At 47.4% G+C, this 1,780-nt stretch overlaps 1 protein-coding gene across 1 annotated transcript in view; it reads left to right on the top strand.

Annotated features, from left to right (window-relative positions):
• Window positions 1-458: 458 nt before the first annotated feature.
• Npl (N-acetylneuraminate pyruvate lyase) overlaps window positions 459-1,780 on the top strand; it is a 44,943-nt gene continuing 43,621 nt past the window's right edge. Inside the window, exon 1 of the mRNA XM_021198812.2 lies at window positions 459-561. The gene's annotated coding sequence lies outside the window, so the exon portion shown is untranslated. The remainder of the gene's footprint in view (window positions 562-1,780) is intronic.

Here is a 1,780-nt window from a genome sequence, read left to right as displayed (position 1 = left end):
CTCAAACTCAGAAATCCTCCTGTCTCTGCCTCCCGAGTGCTGGGATTAAAGGTGTGCACAGCCACCGGTGGCCTGTAATCCACTCTTAAAATCTTCTCACTTCTCTTTTTTCCTACAAAACAAAGAGCAGGGCTGGAGCAGTAGTGTCAGCCTAAAGAGCCAAGCGGCTGCTAGGCAGCCACCACTTATCACAACATCTCACATCCAATGCAAACAAGACTCGCGCTTGCAGAACTTGAACGGGAGAACTCCAGGACTCAGAGTAGTAAGGACCGTGGGTATCCAAGAGGTGCAGGAGCTCAAGAGCCTTTCCCAAAGTAGGCTGTGGCCACACCCAGGAAGGAGCAATTAGTGCAGTCTCGGGATTCCAGCCCCTGAAGCAGCTCCCAGGCCCGACGTGGAACTACAACCCCCAGGCTCTCCGTGCGGCCCCACGTGGTCCCTCAGCCCCTGAGTTAAAAGCGCAGCGGAGCTGCTCGTTAGAGACCGGGTCTCCAGTGCACAGAAGCAATCGGGTGGCCGAGGTGAGCGCGGCGCCACCGAGCAGAGGAGTGAAGTAAGGTATGCTGGGCAGGGGAACTTTGGGACTGAAGGCGACCCTGCCGCCTGGGGCCAGTAACACTCGGGGATTTTTTGCAGACCCGCGCCCCTAGCCTGGCCTCCGGGAACCCTTGTCAGAATCGGTCTCTTAAGCCTTTGAGCAGAAGGGAATTTAGCCATTAACTCTAATACACCTATCTTAGAGGAGAGGTTGCTTGTATTTCGTGTTTTGTGTTTTTTCAATATCTGCATTTCTAGTTTGCCAAGTATTTCTCAAGTCATTCTCCTTGTTCGGAACTACATCACTTCCCCCTCCTCCCCTTTAAAACTTGACGGTTTTAAAAGCCAACTTTTGTCTGTGCTTCGGCATTCCTTGGCACGGATGAGGTCTCCAGGGGACTGCCCTCTCCCCGGCGTTTAAACAAGAACATCCCAAGTTCACTTTAAGTCATGGGTGCGAGAGCATTGTGATTATTTGCTCTTAATTCAAATATGAAATATTTCAAAGCATAATATTCCCAAGTTGATCTTGTATCTCAAGCTGGCCGCAGACTCTGATCCTCCTGCCTCCAAGTTGCTTGCAGTCTTGGACAGAAATGAGCTTATATCCTGCTTATAACTCTGGGATTTTTTTAAAAAGAATTATTTATTTTATGTATATGAGTAGGACACACGAGAAGAAGGTATTGGGTCCCATTACAGATGGTTGTGAGCAACCATGTGGTTGCTGGGAATTGAACTCAGGACCTCTGGAAGAGCAGTCACTGCTCATAACCACTGAGCCATCTCTCCAGCCCAACTCTGGGAATTTTTTGTTTTTGTTTTTGTTTTTTGTTTTTATATGTTGTGATACATATACAGGGTTTCTCTGTATAGCCCTGGCTGTCCTGGAATTCACTTTGTAGACCAGGCTGGCCTCGAACTCAGAAATCCGCCTGCCTCTGCCTCCCAAGTGCTGGGATTAAAGGCATGCGCCACGCCTGGCTGGGTGTTGGGATTTTTAAGGAAAACAGTTCAGGAGGAAATCTAAAGTTGAATAATTTTCTATTTGGGGGGAGTGTATAGGGAACTTTCAGGATAGCATTTGAAATGTAAATAAAGAAAATATCTAATAAAAAAACATAAAAAAAATTTAAAAATTAAAAAAAATAATTTTCTATTTGGAGAATCAAGAAATTCTCTTTCCCCTCTCTTCCCCTCTCCTCCCCTCCTTCCCTCTCCTCCCCTCTCCCCTCTCCTC

The sequence above is a fragment of the Mus pahari genome, chromosome 5 (genome assembly GCF_900095145.1).
Source record: "Mus pahari chromosome 5, PAHARI_EIJ_v1.1, whole genome shotgun sequence".
Taxonomy (NCBI): Eukaryota; Metazoa; Chordata; class Mammalia; order Rodentia; family Muridae; genus Mus; species Mus pahari.
The sequence above is the reverse complement of the archived record's forward strand: the minus strand, read 5'-3'. Positions and strand labels throughout refer to the sequence as shown.